Source organism: Elephantulus edwardii, unplaced genomic scaffold (genome assembly GCF_000299155.1).
Source record: "Elephantulus edwardii isolate Elephantulus edwardi_28Jun2011 unplaced genomic scaffold, EleEdw1.0 scaffold00047, whole genome shotgun sequence".
Lineage (NCBI taxonomy): Eukaryota > Metazoa > Chordata > Mammalia > Macroscelidea > Macroscelididae > Elephantulus > Elephantulus edwardii.
Window position 1 is genome coordinate 3,673,119 of NW_006399797.1, and position 16,871 is coordinate 3,689,989.

Consider the following 16,871-nt stretch of genomic DNA (forward strand, 5'->3'; position numbering starts at 1 on the left):
GACTGCCAAGAAAACAAACAGATTGATCCTAGAAACGGTTAAACCAGGCTACTCCATGTAGGCTAGGATTCTGGGGCTTCGTCTGACATACTCTGGACATGTTGTAAGGAGATACAGGTCCTTCGAGAGGGACATCATGCTTGGGAAGGTGGAGGGACAGCGCAGGAGGGGAAGACCCTCTATGAGGTCGATTGATTCAGTCATTGGGGTAATCGGGATGGGTGTGTCAGAGGCAATGCAATTGGCACAGGATAGAGCAGGGTTTAGGGCTGTTAAACATAGGGTCACTATGAGTTGCAAACGACTCGACGGCACAAAACAACAACAACAATTTCTCCTGAGTGCTACATAGTATTCCTTCATGTGAATGTACCACAATTTCTCATTACATTCAATTATGCTTGGACTTTTGAGCTGTTTCTATGTCCTTACTATGGTGAATAACTATGAACATTCGTGTACAAAATCTCTGTGACTCTGTTCTAATTTCCTTGGTTTATATTCTTAGCAGTGGAATAGCTGGGTCATACAAAGTTTATGTGTTAAATTTTTTGACAAAATGCCAAACTGCCTTTCAGAATGGTTATACCATTTTATAATCCCAACAGGTTATAAGAGTTCCCATCCCTCAATATTCTCTCCAACTTTTGTTGCTTGCTGTTCTGTTAAATGTTGCTATTGCTAGTCATAATTAGTAGCAATATCAAAGTTTAACAGAACAGCAAGCAATAAAAGTCGGAGAGAATTTATAGAACAATATGATTAATATCACCTGCAAGGAAGATTCTGCTAAAAATGATCCAAAAATGTTTGAAACAATATGTCAACAGAAAACTGCCAGATGTGTAGGCTGGATTTTGAAGAGGTTGTGGTACTAGGGATATTATAACTAATGTTAGATGGATCTTGGCAGAAAACAAGGAATATCAGAAGAATGTCTATCTGTGCTTCATTGACTATGCAAAGGCTTTTGACTGTGTGGATCACAACAAGCTGTGGCTGACCCCGAGAAGAATGGGAATCCCAGAACATTTGATTGCACTAATGCGAAACCTATACTTGGACCAAGAGGCAGTTGTCAGAACAAAGCAAGAAGACACTATAGGGTTCAAAATCAAGAAGGGGGTCCATCAGGGATGCATTCTGTCTCCATACCTTTTCAATCTGTATGCAGAACAGATCATCCAAGATAGTGGGCTGTATGAGGAGGAATGTGGCATCAGGATTGGTGGAAGAGTCGTCAACAACCTGAGTTATGCAGATGATACAACCCTCCTCTCTGAAACTGAGGAGGACCTGAAGCGCTTGCTGCAGAAGGTCAAGGGCTACAGCCTCCTATATGGATTGAAGCTCAACATGAAGAAAACAAAGATTCTCACCATTGGGCTAATTGGCATCATCAGTATGGATGGTGAAGAGATTAAGTTAATAGTTTTAGTTTACTTGGCTCCACAGTCACCTCTCTTGGTAGCAGTAGCCAGGAAATCAAGAGATGAATTGCATTGGGAAAATCAGCTGTGAGGAACCTCTCAAGAGTGCTGAAGAGCAACGACAAAAGGCTGGAGACTAAGGTGTACCTGATCTGGCTATAGTCTTCGCAATTACATGCTATGCATCAGAGAGTTGGACAGTGAATAGGGATGATAGAAAGAGAATTGATGCCTTTGAGCTGTGGTGCTGGAGAAGAGTGTTGAATATACCATGGACTGCTAGGAGAACAAACAGGTTTGTCCTGGAGAAGGTGAAGCCTGAATACTCCTTGGAGTCAAGGATTCTGAAGCTTTGTCTGACATACTTTGGGCATGTTGCAAGGATGGACTTGTCCTTGGAGAGGGATATTATGTTTGGGAGAGTGGAGGGACGGCGCAGTGGAGGGAGACCCTCAATGAGATGGATCAATTCTGTGAGTGGAGTGGTGGGAATGAGTGTATTTGGGACAGCTAGGTTGGCACAGGATAGAATGGCATTTAGAGCACTTGTACATAGGGTTGCTATGAGACCCAAACTACTCAATGGCACATAACAACAACAACAACAACATTTTTACTGAGGTGAGATGGTACCTCATTTTGGTTTTGATTTGCATGTGTCTTTTTGACAGTGATTTTGAACATTTCTTCATGTGCTTGTTGGCCATCTGAATGTCTTCCTCTGTGAAAAGTCTTTCCATCTCTTTGGACATTTTGTAATTGGGTCATCAATCTTTTTCTAGTTGAGGCTCAGTATTATTCTGTAAACTTTTGTTATAAGACCATTGTCTGAGATGGTATTGACAAAAAAAACCCAAAAATGTTCCCAGTTGGTAGAGTTTCTTTTTACTCTATTGTAAGATTTAATCTTTAGAAGGTCCCATTCATCAACTGTGTCCTCTCCAGCTTGTACATTTTTTAGCTATATTTTTTAACCTCTTTATACCATAGGCTAGTCATTCTAAGCTTGGTCCCATTTTATCTCTTTGGATCTTTATGGTATGGGGCTTTACACCAGGTCCCTGTTCCACTTGCCAGTACCATTTGTGAAGAGGTGTCATTCCCCCATTTGATAGGCTTTGTTTCCTTGTCAAATATCAGTTGACCATAGATAGAATGGTCTATTTCTGGGTTCTTGATTTTGTGTCATTGATATATGCTCCTGTCTTTGTACCAGTGCCATGCTGTTTTGGTTATTGCAGCTGTGTCATAGGTTTTGAGGTCAGGTAGTGCTATACTTTCCACTTCATTTTTATTTATCATAAGTGCCTTGCTTCTTTGGGGACTCCTTCCTTTTTAAATCAACTTGATTAAACTGTCTGTTCAGTCTTCTTGAAAAATAATTTTTATATCTATATTGAGGTTGCTTGAACATGTAGATTTCTTTTTGTAAGATTGTCATTGTCACTATATTGAGTCCTATCTATGAACAGGGAATTTTCCCATTTTTGTAGGTCTTTTATTGTTTCTGATGCTTTCTGGATTATTCAAGATTTTGCTTATAGGCTTCTTCATTATTATAGCCTGTGGCTTCTCTGTGTTTTTCAACTTGATAAATAGTGAGCACATTTTTTCCTTTATATTTCACAACTCTAGCTCTCTGCACATTTTTTATAATACTTTTCTTTGTTTTCTCAAATATCCCTTTGAAATATTTGCTTATTTATTTTTTTAATTTGAATTGCAACCTCTCAAATTTAATCCACTCCAGTTCTTCTCCCATGCCCCACCCCACTTTTATCATCTCCAAACCCTAGTTCCTTTCCCTTGAAATGCCCCCTCTATCCACCCTCTCATCCCCAATCCCAGGTTTTATATTTCGTCGAACAGTTTTTTTGAAAAAAGGTAAAATAGGTTCAAGAACTTGGTGCTTATCCCAAGGGGCTCCATGCACTGGGACACCTCGGGGCAGGGGCTTCTGCCTCTCCAGTCCTCCTGAGTCACCTCCTGACCCCTGGCTGCAAAAGCAGGGAGGGGCAGGAGCCAGTACAGGACCCAGGGGGCAGTGTCACAGGATCTGGCGGGAGCCCCAGGCAATATCACTCAACTTGGCCACCCACAAGCTTGCTGGTGATGAGTGAGGACTTTCTCTGGGGCAGATCCTGTGGGCTGGGTATGTGGTTACCAGTCACCAGGGGCTTATCTGGTCCTGCAGTTGGCAGCTGTTTATTTTTCATCTTGGCTTTGGCCATGTTGTAGTCTCCTGAGTCCACATACTTTTGCCCTTTCTGGAGTCTCTTCATGAGGAGGTCAGATCCTCCAGGTTTTTTTCCTAGGCTTGGATATTTGGCCTTTAGCTTTGCCTCCTCAGCTCTCTCGGGAAGAATACCTTCCTTTTCCTGCATATCCTGTTTCTCGCAGGTTTTTCTTCCTCTTGTGTCTGGGACATGGTGGGTCCAGGACTAGAGTATAGGGAGTCTGGGAAAACCACAGAAGAATGGAATGGGGAGGGGAAACGGACAACCGGAGCTGCTGCTTCAGCTCTTGTCACTAGGGTTGCTCTGTCAAAATCTGCTTATCTCTTTTCCTTCAGTATTTCTTCCTTTTGTTTTGATTTCTCAACATTCAAGCACAATTTTCAGAGCTCTTCTGACAATTATTTTGCTCTATCTTTCCACCCTGTATTTGTAATGCAAAAGTTGGAAACAAGTAAGAAGGCTGATAGTCAGAAATTATGGACTTCCTGATAGAAATGAGGTGAGAGAGCAAATAATTGAATTTTTTACAATTAATGATTAATTCATCACGAATATATTTTTATAAATACCCAAACAATGACTATACACGTGGAATCCACTTAGTATATTACACAGCAATCAGAATTAATCACCATTTCACATTTGTGATAATGATTACTGGAGAAACTCAGTAACAGTATGAAAAACCACGCCATGTGTTGACTATAAAATAGAACTTTAGCAACTCATAAGAAGGTTCAAACTGAAGCTGAAGAAAATGGAAACAAAGTCTTAAGAACTTAAATATTGGTTGGATAAACCTTGAGTCTATCACACTAGAATTTAAAAACATCTTAAGAATAAATTTAAAGTATTGAACCTTAATGACCAAAGAGCAGATAAGTTATAGAATAACATCAAAGATATAATCTATGAAGAAGATAGAATATTATTACATAAACAAAGGGAAAGAAAAGACTAATAATGGACTCAAGCACATCAGAGGAGGTAAAGATGGTGCAAGGTAGGGCAAGAATCAGATGAGTTGTTGTTCATATGGTTACCGTAAATCATAGTCAATCTGATGACATCTAACAGTAGTAATATTGTGAATAAGACTTAGGAATCAAGAGTTAGTAAAAGAAGAGAAGATATGACTACTTTTACCACTATCCTACAGAAAGTTCTTCTGCGTCTAAGGCAATCTTTTGCACATACTGTTTTTGGGTTATCTTCCCAACCAAAGACTTCTACCTCATGTTGCTCTCCAATTTAATGAGGAAATAATGACTAAACCTTATCTTCAGTTCATAAACTAATGGTTCAGTATCAAATTATTTCCCAATAGTTTGTAGGAGTGCTTTAGGAAAGTTATCAGCCAAATATCCATGGAAAATGGAGTAAAGTAAATGAGAAGTTTGAATCATGTCCACTTGTTTCTGTTAAGGAGATAGATCATCAATCTCATGGTAAGCTGAGTTTAAAAAAAATGCATCCTAGTGATGAGCTGTTGCAGAATGTTGGGGAAAAAGGGACGGCCTCTGGCCAGGACAGATCGCCTAAGCTCCAGATAAGTGCAAGCCTCCCAATGGCCTTTAATATGGGGGAGAGAAAGCTCCCCTGTGTTTGGCTGTACCAGCTTGAGAGAACTCGCCCCATGGGAAGACAGCTGCTGCATCTGTTGAACTAGGAGCGGCTCACAGGAGGCTGAGGTTCTACTAACTAATCTGTATGTTCCACGTCTGTAAGCCTACCCTATCCTGTCTTCCTGTTTATATAAGTGCACTACAGTCCCAATAAAATTGAGCAGGATTGACTCTCTGACCCTCTCCCGAGGTGGTGTATCTCCATTGTGCTTAACCACATCAGGGTGTCGCTGTTAAGTTGCAGGCAAACAGACAGCAACAATGAGCAATATTTTAGGCCCAAGTATCTCATCATTCAGTTAAATCAGAGTGAGAGTCCAAGGTCAGGTTAAGGCGATCAAATATCTTAATGCCCAGGCTTATAAAGCATAGTCATTTTGATTTGAAAAATTAATCTGTCTATAATGAAACAGAAATAGAGAGTAAAAAAAAATACAAATAGAGAGTAATACTTAAATAATAACTGTGTACCCATTTTTTGTTGAGTTCAGATCTAACTATATTTAGTCAATAGTTAATTTTCCCTAGTTCTTCTTCAAAGAAGGAACTACATGACTTGTCTCTGTTTTATAACAATAAGTGGCCTGCTAGAGAAGTCCTACTATGAAGGAGAAGTGCAAAGAAGTTCTTAATTTAATATTCTTGATGTCTTCTTATAAATGTTTTGTCCTAATGACTAAGATACTATAGGCTCCTTCTTGTTATTATTGTTGTTAGGCTCCATGAAGTGGAATATATTACACATTTATGTATTTTATTGCTATTTTTAGGTGCTGTCTAGTTGAGTACAACTCATGGCGACGCTATGAACAATCAACCTGAACAGTACTGTATCTTGTGTAATCCTCAAGCCCTGTACCTCAGACACTATGTCAGCCTACCTGGTTTAGGGTCTTCTTCTCTTTTACCACCCCTCCACCATCCCAAGCATGATGTCCCTCTCCAAGGAATAATCTCCCCTGGCAACCTGCCCAAACTATATGAGATAAAGCTTCAACATCTTTGCCTCCAAGGAGAAGTCTGACTACACCTTTTCTAAGACATAAAATGTTGTTATTTGCTATGTGCCATTGAGTCACCTGTGACTCATAGGGATCCTATATACAACAGCTCTAAACCCTTCTCTATCCTGTGTGAATCTCACTGTCTCTGACATACCTACCCCCATTACCCCAGTCACAGAATCAATCCACCTCATAGAGGGTCTTCCTTTGCTGCACTGTCCCTCCACCCTCCCAAACATTATGTCCCTCTCCAAGGACTGGTCCTTCCTTTTAACATGTCCAAAGTATGTCAGTCAAAGCTTCAGAATCCTTGCCTCCAAGAAGCAGCCTGGTTTCTTGTTAGGGAAGAGGGGGAGGCCTCTGGCCAGGGCAGATCGCTTAGCTCCAGATAAGTGCAAGCCTAAAATGGCAGCTACATCTCTTGAGCTGGGAGACATCTTCACTGAGCTGAGGTTCTCCTGTCCAATCCTCTTGTCCCACATCTACAATCCCACCCCATCCTGTCTTACTGTTTATTCAACTGTATATAAGTGCACTGCAACCCCTTTAAAGTTGAATTTGACACTCTGTCACACTTACTGCCATCAGGGTGTCAGTGCTCCCCACTGGCAAATGGACAGCAACAGGTTCACCCTCTCCAGGATGAACCTGTTCACTCTCTTAGCTGTCCATGATATATTCAATACTCTTCTCCAACACCACAGTTCAAAGACATCAATTTTCCTTCTATCATCCCTAGTCATTATCCAGCTCTCTGATGCACAGCAAGTGATTACAAAGACTGTGGCCAGTATCAGGAACACCTTGGTCTCCAGAGTGAGACAGTTGCTTTTCAGTACTTGGGAGAAGTCTCTGACAGCAGACTTTCCTAGCACAATAAATCTTTTAATTTTCTGGCTGCTGGTGCCAAGAGTGTTGATTGTGGAGGCTAGCAAACTAAAGCTGTTTACAATCTCAATCACTTCACCATCTATCATGATGCTGCCAGTTGGCCCAATGGTGAGAATATGTGTTTTCTTGATGTTGAGTTTCAATCCATTTTAAATGCTGTAGTACTTGGCCTTCTGTAGCAATCACTTTAGGTCCTCCTCAGTTTCAGCAAGCAGGGTTGTGTCATCTGCATAACGCAAATTGTTGATGAGTCTTCCTCCAATCCTGGTGCCACATTTCTCCTCATAGAGCCCTGCCTGCCAGATAATCTTTTCTAAATACAGATTTGGAAAGGTATGGAGATAGGACTCATCCCTGCTGTACACTCTACCCAATTTTAAAACATGCAGTGTCTCCTTTTTCTGTTCTGTTCTGATGACTGCCTCTTGATCCAAGTATAAGTTTCAAATAAGCATAATCTGGGATTCCCATTCTTCTCAGAGCTAGCCACAGTTTGTTGTGGTTCACATAGTCAAATACCTTTGCATAGTCAATGGGACAAAGATAGACATTCCTCTGGTACTCCAGCTTTTAATCAAGATTCATCTAACATTAGCTACAATATCCCTGGTACCATCCAGCTTGCATTTCTGTCAGTTGGCTACTGATGTGCTGTTCAGTTGTATTTGGATAATCAATGATATCAATAATTTCTTCACTCTTTTGGCTCACCTTTCTTTAGAATAGGAACAATTATAGATCTTTTCCAGTCAGTTGGTCAGATAGTTGTCATCCGGATTTCTTGGTTAACTTGTTGAGCACATCTAGGGCAGCATAAGTTTGTTAGAATATATCTATAGGTATACTGTCAATTCCTGGGGCATGTTCTATGCAAATTCTTTCAGAGTAGCTTGAACTTCTTTCTTCATAACCACAGGTTCTTGCTGATGCACACATAATATATAGTTTGTGCAATATCAAATAGCAATATAGCACTTTATTCTTCGAAGAACAGAACAGAACCTTGCTCTTTCCTATACTCCTCATGAAATCTGCCATACTCAATCCCATTGTTAAATTCACTTTGTCAATTCATCTGGCTGAGGGTCATCTCCTCTTTCATTGACCCACTATATTACTCAGCATGATGTTTTTCTCTTATCTCATTTCACAGAAAATTCTTCCAAGTGTAAGATACTTTTTTTTTCTGATTTTCTTTCCAAGGAAAGTCTTGTATCTCTTGTTACTCTCCTATGCAATGAAGAAAAAAATGACTAAAACCATAACTTCAATTCATAAACCAATTGTTTGGTTCAAAATATTTGCAAGAACTGGCCCCTCGTAACAGTATTTCCAAAGTATGTGAGACAAAGTTTCATCATCTTTAGCCATAAAGAACACCCTAGTTCCACTTCTTCCGAAACAGATTTGTTTTGTTTTTTGGCAGTCAAAGGGATATTTGATAATCTTGTCCAAAAGCACAAATCAAAGACCACGATTCTTATTTGATCCTTATTCACTATCTAACTTTCAGATGCTTAGGAAGCAACTGAAAATATTACAGCTTGGATCAGGCTCATCTTAGTCTTGAAATGGGTATCTTTGGTCTTTAGCACTTTGAAGTGTTCTTTGACAGCAGTTTTTCTCAGTGAAATATGTCTTTTGATTTCTTTTTTATTCTTTTATTTTAATTGTTCACTTATTATTTTAAAGAAAAACATACACAATGGAACATATACCACAGTTTCTGCCTGTTTAGTTTGGTGACATGATTACCATTCTTCATGTTTGCAACAGTTTTCAGTCTTCTTTTTTTCTTTCTTTCTTATGCTTTTTTTAAATTAATGTACACAGCAAGTCATATGAGAATTCAACAGCTCCTATGTATATCATTTAGTAACATTGATTAAGTTCTTTGAATTATGCAGCTATTCTCATCCTCCTTTTCTCACTCCAGTAGCAGTGGCAAAGTTTACCAGGGCAACAAGTAATAAATGCTGGAGAGAATGTGGAACTCTTTATACATTGTTGGTGGGATTGTAAAATGGTACAACCATTCTGGAAGGCAGTTTGGTGCTTCCTCAAAACCTGAACAGGGAAATTCTATATGACCTAGCTATTCCACTACTTGGAATACACACTGAGAAAATGAGAACTGAGGCACAAGCTGAGATTTGCACAACAGTGTTCATAGCAGTGTTATTCACCATAGCAAGAAAATGGAAAAAGTCCAAATGTCCAATCACAAATGAATGAATTGAGAAATTACGGCCTTTTGATTTCTTGACTGCATCTACTTGATTTCTTGACTGCATCTACTTGATTTCTTGACTGCATCTACCATAAGTGTTTCTTGTGACCAAGTAAAATAAAATTATTAGCAACTTGAATCTTTTTCTCCATCTTTCATGATGTTGTCTACTGATCCAGTGACAAGAACTTTTGTTTTCTTGATGTTGAGATGTCATCCAAATTGAAGGCTGTGGTGTTTCATCTTCAACAAAAAGTGCTCCAAGTCGTCTTCACTTTTTGAAAGCAAGGTGCCGCCTTCTGCATAATGCAGATTGTTAGTGAGTCTTCCTCCAGGCCTAATGCTACATTCTTCTTAATGTAACCCAGTGTCTCAAATGAGCTGATTAGTATATGAGTTGAATAGATATGAAGAATCTTGATGTACATCTTTTCTGATTTTAAATCATGCAATAATAGTTCTTTGTTCAGTCCTTTTTTTGGTACAGTATGCACAAAGTTAAGTGTCTGGGATTCCCATTCTTCTCAAAAGTAACCATAATTTGTCACAATTTTCACAGTGAAATGTATTGCTGATGTTCTCTACCTTCAAGCAAGATACATTTTACATTTTACATCAGCAATAATATCCCTTGCTCAAGACACTTTTCTGAGTCTAGCTTGATTTTTGGCAGCACATTTTGTTTGATGAAATGAGAACAAATATGGAGCTCTTGTAGTTATTAGGCCAACTAACTTAAATAAAGGTCCATTTAAGAGTCTTAAATCATTCAAGTAGAAATATAAATATTACATTTGTAAAGGAAATTATTTTCCTCTGCTATAACCTTGATTGAAGAGACAAAGAGGTTTAGTTGGTATTTTTCCTTCACACAGCTAAGTGAAACCTTAATTGAAGTCAAGGTTAAGAAAGATTTTTTATTTCATGATAAAATGTCATAATGGCTAATAGGAAAAAGGGAATATACTTTTAATACTCATAAAACAAGATATGAAGACAGAAAGCAAACTTCCATAATTTTTTTAATTAAAGATACATCATTCTTACAGTGGTTATTCATATACTCTTTCATATAGAATTTATTTTTTTACACCAAGTTTTTGAGGGAGAGACATAGATCAAATATACAGGAACCTCAAGATGAGACAAACAGGAATAGCAATACAATTTTTTGAGCATGGAATATTAACAAAAGATGAGGGAGAAAATAACATTTGGAAGATGTTGTTGTTGTTGTTATGTGCCGTCGAGTCGCCTGCGACTCATAGCGACCCTATGTACAACAGCCCTAAACTCCGCTCTGTCCTGTGCCAATCGCACTATCTCTGACACTCCCATCCCAATTATCCCAGTCACTGAATCAATCCACCTCATAGAGGGCCTTCCTCTCCTGCGCTGTCCCTCCACCCTCCCAAGCATGTTGTCCCTCTCTAAGGACCCAGTCTCTCCTCACAACATGTCCAAAGTATGTTAGACGGAGCCTCAGAATCCTTGCCTCCAAGGCGCCACTCAGTTTAACCCTTTCCAGGACAAATCTGTTTGTTTTCCTAGCAGTCCATGGTATTCTCAATACTCTTCTCCAGCACCTTAGCTCAAAGGCATCGATTCTCCTTCTATCCTCCTTGGTCATTGGAAGATAGATACTGAATTAAAAAGTTCCTTGGTAAAATTACTTCTTTTTTTTTTTTTTCTTGATAGTAATGAAGGCACCATGGATCCCAACATCTCCAAGTTTGATGAACTAGTTTTTTACATGCAAGTCAAATAGACAATTAATCTCCCATATCTAGTATATTAGGCACTTAGTTGATCTTAGGTCTCATTGAGTGAGCTACAGCAACCCTATAAGCAATAGATCTGAATCCTATCCTATCCTGTGCCATTCTCTTAATCGCTGGCATAAATAAACTCATTGCTGTCGATCTATCTCATTGAGGGTTTTCTTCTTTCCCTGACCCTCAAACTTTCCAAATATCTTATTCATCTCTGAAAAATAGCCTTTTCTAACAACATTCTCAAAGTATGTAAGATGTAGCTTCATCATTTTGCCTTTAAGGAGCACTCTGGCTGTACTCTCAGCAAGACATGTATATCTGTTTATTCTTTTGTCAGTCTATGGAATATTAAATACTCTTCTCCAACATCAAAACTCAAAGACATTAATTAATCTTCTGTTATCCTTTTTCAATGACCTGTTCTCAGAGGCATAACAATTTATTTAAAAGTTGATGGCCTAAATCAGACATGCCTTAGTCCTTAAACTGATATCAGTGCTTCTAAGCAATTTGTAGAGTTCCTTGACAGCTGACTTTCCAAAGGTAGCACGTCTCTTGATTTTCTAATTATTGTTTCCAAGAGTCTTAATTGTGGATGAAGTAAGATTAAATCATTGACAATTATAATTTTTTTCTCCATCTATCATGATGATGCTTACCTATCCAGTGGTGAGGTATTTTTGTCTTCTTGGTCTTAAGATACAATCTACATTGAAGGTTGTAGTCTTCAACCTTCTGCAACAAGTGTTCCAAGTTTTCCTCATTTTCAGCAAGCAAGGTTGTGTCATCTGAATAACACAGGTAGTTGATGCATCTTCTTTAGATCCTGATGCCACATTCTTCTTCATAGAGTTCATCTTCTTGAATGATTTGCTTACATTACAGATTTAATAGATTAATAGATATGGAGAAGGATATAATGCTGGTATGTGTGTGTGTATATATATATTTGTTTTGTTTTTAATTTTTTTTAATCTACACCATGTCCTTTTGCTCTGTTTTGGTCACAGTCTTGGTCTCAGTATAAAGTTCATATGAACATAATACTGTGTACTGGGATTCCCATTCTTAATGTTAACTATGTTTTGCATGATCTACACAACAAAAGCTTTAGCTTTAGCATAATTAATCAACCAAAAGAATTTTTTTTATGTTCTCTGCTTCAAGTTAAGGTCCATCTGACATCAACAATGATATATCTAGTGTCACTAACTCGTTTAAATCTCCTTGACTTTTGTATGTTCTCTGCTATATGGTTCTAGCTATTTGGAGCACTTAGTTGTCTGTTTATTCTTTCACTGACATAAGTACTCTCCCTTTAAAATTGTGAGTGAAATATAGAATAGAATCACTATCACAGAAAGCAAAACCAAAAGAGATACTCAGCATAAGCCTCTGGCCACTCTGTAAGGATTGTCGTAATTTGGGAGACCCAAAATATCACTTACTATCAATTCACTTATGAAATGCTCCAACTGACACTATTCCCAACCTTTATTTCATGTGCACTCTGGAACTAATTCAAAGGAACTTACCTGTAGCAATAATGTATATTTTAAACAGCAATATTCTGTAATTTTTTTCACCAATTTTTAATGTATAAGACACATGAAAAAAATTATATGAAATTATATTCATTAAACCTGAAATAGTGATAAGTTCCTGGTGAGCGAGTGCGTGGGCGCACACACACACAAGGTATTTGTTGAATGCCTGATGATTGTATATTACAAGATATCTTTGTAATATTCCAAAATAAATGTTAGTAATTGTAGAGCAAATCCAGGTAAAACCATACTTTCTGTTTTTACTATTTTTATTCTTACATTTGTGAATGTCTTTTTGTTATCTATATAGTTGTTGTTTTTTTATTTTAAAAATAAACAAGGTCACAGTTTGGTGGGCAGAGGGAAAGGATGAAGGAATTAGGCAAAATCCACTGGGGATCTAAAAAAAGCAGGGACTATTGGCATAGAACAATGGTAATTAATTTTATACAACTCAATGTATGAAATGGTTATATGAAGCACATTGTGAATAGAAAATATATGAAACAAGATGTATATAAACAGAACATAATGTATATGAATTTTATATACAAGCCAATATAAAATAAATACATATTTTCTTAAATAAATTAGCTCAGTACAGTGATTTCCATATCATTTTTACTACTCATATTTTTGGTGGGACCAAAGAGCTGAAGAAATGATATATGTTAATCACTGATGAAACTTTTTCATAGTGAATTTTTTAGTCATTTATAGACTATAGACTGAGATATTTATCTCAGTCTCTCTCAAACTTAATTTAATTATTGGGTTTGTTATTGTTGTTGTGCACTATCCAGTTAGAACTCATAGCTGACCCTCCGAAGGTTACTGCCTCCTAGAGGCAGTAAATTACATGGGAGAAAATTTCTTTTTTTTCTCCTGTGGAATGGTCTGCTGGTGGATTTGAAGACCTTTAGGATTACAGCACAGTTTCTTAAATTAGGCTACATTTTAACAAATATCTACTATTGTTCCACACTGTAATTATTATTTACTCTCTCACTGTCTTTGAGTCAAAATTGACTCAAAGCTGAACTTCCTTCTAGAAGATTTTATGAGGCTTTAAATCATATAGAGGAGATTGACAATCTTTATCATGCTGAGCCACTGGTGATTTCTAATCTCTGGAGAAGTTGGGAGCATAATGCTCTAAAGACTAGGTCACCAGTGTTCCTTATTACCCAGAAAGTAAACAATAATTATCAAATGAAGACTCCTGGAAATAAGGGGAAACAAAGCCTCCTTTTCACTAATTTCTACTCTTAGAAAGTTTATATTATGTGGAAATAGAGGGGTGAGAATGGGGGGTAAGGCATTTATCATTGGGTTGCACAATTTGATGGGTGCATGGGGTGAAAAAAATGGGAAGTATCTCTTGTGAAAAACAATGTATTCAAACTTTGTAAATAAGTCAATAGAAAATTTAAAAAATCTAAAAAGAATGTTTATAAAAAGAACATTAATATGTTTAATTCAGTAATTGCATAAAAGTGATAAGGTTCATTCTGACATACCCTAGTCCTTTGCTGTCATGCAGTACCATCGCTCTAATTTGAATTTTAAAAATATTGATCATTTTTCATAGTTATAAATAGAGGGAAAATGATGGTTTTTGTTGTTGTGTCTAGTTGAGTCAGAACTGACTCACAACTGACATTACAGCAGGCTTCAGAATTGTTTATCACAATGAAGGAGATTGCCCATTTCTCTCCAGTGGAACAGTGTTGGATTTGAACTGCAGGCCTTTGGATTTATAGGCAGAACAAAGTCTTTTATATATTTTAGAGTTACACATTTAATAATTCATATATTTTATTTCCATGAGTAATTTTTTCCTTTTTTATGATGATATTTAATCTAATTTTTAATTGAGAATAAAATTCATTAATACCTCCTTTCTAGAGTTATGAATAGGTGTAGTGTCCTCTACATAATATTTATAAAGATATTAAATAAAATAAGATAATTTAAGAAAGCAATAGAAAGAAAAAGAAAATATGGTTTACTCGTACCCAGATATTTGTGGCTGGGTTCAAATGGGCATCAGCCATAAACTCAGTACTCTACAGTTCTCTCTTTGTTGCAGAGGGCTTGGTCCCTTCATTTTAGTCTTGGCTTCCACATAGGTCCAGATCAATAACCCAGGATTCCTCATGACTCCATTCTCCTCACGCCATGAACCCTTTTTCATTTATCCATATATCTGTGTACAGTAGGTGGAGAGTGCTGTAGTAACAGAGCCAAGCTCAATCTGCTTCTTCATCGCTATGAGTGAGCATACTTATCAGTTCCCTTTAACTTCAAGTCCTAGAGGTCAGCTTTGATGGACTCCATCTTCACCCTGCTTCAGAAACCGAATGCTTGGGAAGATAATCCATAATGTGAGCTAGGGTTGATTGCTGCAACCTTATAGCTTTCTCTAAACTGGACTTTGCTTGTGGATCAGTTGCTCAAAGCTTCCAAACTGAACAGAAGATTCTTCAGAAAAAGGGACATGCTTGTTCCCTTAGACTACTGGTTTGACAGGTATGGGAAAATCAGAAATTGGCAATCTAAAATGGAGATATTAAGGCATTAGGCATGAATTAGTTGGCTTACACACTTTCATTAATGTAATTACTAGTAAGATAATTGTTGTTCTTGTTAGATGCCATAATAAGGAGGTAATAAAATACACACAAACAAAATATAATGTAAATGAAATATTGTATATAACACAATATACATACACAAAACACAATATATAGGAATAATTGTATGCAAACCAATAAAAATATGTCATTGAAAAAAAGATAAGATACAGAAAACAAAGAAATAAAATATGATATCCTAGGAAACTGCTATTACTAGTAAGAAATATGTTGTTGCTTGCCATCAAGTCGAGGTCGACTCATAGCAACCCTTTGAACAAAAGACCTAATGCATTTCCACAGTTATCTTTGTTTCTCCAAGTTCATAGAGTTTCCAGAGGCATGTGGTTTAGGAAGTGGATGCCATGCCTGCTTCCCAACCTGTTTTACAACTGGAAGCCCATCAAACACAGTCCACAATGGGAAACTATTCTGTTATTTGATATCCCCATGACACAAAGTTCAGCATCATAGCAAACCCAGCTTACCTCAAATAGCACATTGACAAAGAGCGATGTGAAAAGTGGAAGAATGTTCCTCCAATATAGAACTTAACTAGTTATGTTGATAGATGAAACCACCATTGAGATATAATATAGCTAGTCTCATTTAGCAGTGGGTAAGTGTTGTTGAGTTGAATATGACTCAGAGTTATCTTTGCACAAAGTCCTGAACTTTTTTCTATGATTAATTAACATCATTTCTGTAAATTTATAAGAGAATTTGTAGAGTTTCCAGAGGCACCTAGTTTAGAAAGTGAATGTCACTCCTACTTCCCAGAATTAATCTATCTGCAAACTCATCCAACCGTTCTACATAATGGGTAACAATTATGCTATTTGACACGACTATGGGATAGTGTTCAGTATCACAGCAGCTCCAAGTTGTTCAGTACAGCAAATAATCAAATAATTGCTGTGTATTTTAAAGAATATTCTATTAAAATAAATTCATTGATGGAGATAATATTGGAATTGTCAATGGTTTCATCTTGCTTGGATCTACAGTTGACACCCTTGGCAGCAGTAGTTGGGAGAAAAAAGGGATAGCATTGAGAATGTCTGCTCTCAATGATCTCTGCAAAGTCTTGAAGAGCAATGATGTCAGTTCAAAGACAGGTGTGCTTGATTCAAGCCACCACCTTTCCAATCTCTTGACATGCCTCTCAGAGCTGGACAGGCAATATATATGACAGAGGAAGAATCAACGCTTTTGAGTTGTGGAGTTGGCAAGGAATACTGAGTATCTTAGAGACTGTCAAAAGAACATGTATGTGTTACAGAAAATGCAACCACAATGTTTTTGGAGGGAAAGTTGATGAAACACTGTCTCATATATTTTGGACATGTTGTGAGGAGAATCTATTCCTTGGAAAAGGACATCATACTGGGAAAGGTAGGAGGTCTGTGAAGGAGAAGACCTTAAAAGAGATGGATTGGTGCAATATCTACAGCAATGGACCCAAAATGCCAGGGATAATGATGATGGTGCAAGAT

General features: G+C 37.5%; 1 pseudogene; it reads right to left on the bottom strand.

Annotated features, from left to right (window-relative positions):
• Window positions 1–3,508: 3,508 nt before the first annotated feature.
• Window positions 3,509–3,858, bottom strand: LOC102851666 (annotated as a pseudogene).
• Between the last annotated feature and the right edge of the window lie 13,013 nt (window positions 3,859–16,871).